Source organism: Monodon monoceros, unplaced genomic scaffold (assembly GCF_005190385.1).
Source record: "Monodon monoceros isolate NGI ecotype Baffin Bay Population unplaced genomic scaffold, NGI_Narwhal_1 Super_Scaffold_9, whole genome shotgun sequence".
In the NCBI taxonomy this organism is placed as follows: domain Eukaryota; kingdom Metazoa; phylum Chordata; class Mammalia; order Artiodactyla; family Monodontidae; genus Monodon; species Monodon monoceros.
Window position 1 is genome coordinate 12,138,062 of NW_021703786.1, and position 1,084 is coordinate 12,139,145.

General features: G+C 57.2%; 1 pseudogene; it reads left to right on the forward strand.

The window, feature by feature from the left end:
* The first annotated feature begins 418 nt into the window (after positions 1-418).
* LOC114889594 lies at positions 419-1,052 on the forward strand (annotated as a pseudogene).
* Positions 1,053-1,084: the final 32 nt, after the last annotated feature.

The following is a 1,084-nucleotide window of genomic DNA, read 5'->3' on the forward strand; positions in this document are numbered from 1 at the left end:
CACACTTATTCTTAGGAAGCTACTAGAGGATGTATTTCATCAAAATGAAGGAGTAAACCAAGGAAAGAAAAATACAATAGGAGACCCAGCATACCAGACAGGCGAAGGGAATGAATCCCCAGGGCTATTATGAAGGGAGATCCCAGGATGGCAGTTCCAGGTGTTGAAGGAAGTCAGTTCAGACTGACACAGTCAAAAGACTCCAAAAGGAGACTATAAGAAACTGAAACCAATTAAGACTATCTTGAAGGGTCTGATCTCACTGCAATTTGGGAATGAATTACAGTTAACACAAAAAATTAAACAAACAGGAGCGGCCAAGCAGTGCCAGGCCAGGTGGGTACGTCTGTCGGTCCTGCCGTGCCCGCACCAGAGACCAGCCCTGGAGGCGGCCCGGGCCCGTCCTGTGGCCAGCACCATGAAGCAGGAGCTGGCAGCCCAGAACACCCCACCCCCAGGACGACGGCGGCCCCCAAGCGCTGTGGATTTCCGGGTACGGCTCCCTGGTGTGGAGGCCTGACTTCGCCTACAGCAACAGCCGTGTGGGCTTCGTGCACCGCTACAGCGGCCGCCTCTGACAGGGAGACACCTTCCATTGGGGCAGCGACAAGATGCCTGGTCGTGTGGTGACCCTCCCTGAAGATCGTGAGGGCTGCACTTGGGGTGTGGCGTACCAGGTGCAAGGTGAGCAGGTCAATGAGGCCCTGAAGTACTTGAACGTGTGGAAGGCAGTGCTTGGTAGCTATGATACCAAGGAGGTCACCTTCTGCCCTCAAGATGCCCCTGACCAGCCACTCAAGGCACTGGCCTACGTGGCCACCCCGCAGAACCCTGGTTACCTGGGCCCTACGCCTGAGGAGGCCATTGCTACGCAGATCCTGGCCTGCCGAGGCTTCTCTGGCCACAGCCTTGAGTACTTGCTGCGCCTGACAGACTTCAGGCAGCTCTGTGGGTCCCAGGCACAGGACGAGCACCTGGCAGCCATCGTGGATGCTGTAGGCACCATGCTGCCCTGCTTCTGCCCCACTGAGCAGGCTTTGGCACTGGTCTGAAGGGCTGAGCCCCTACGTGGACACAGGGGCCA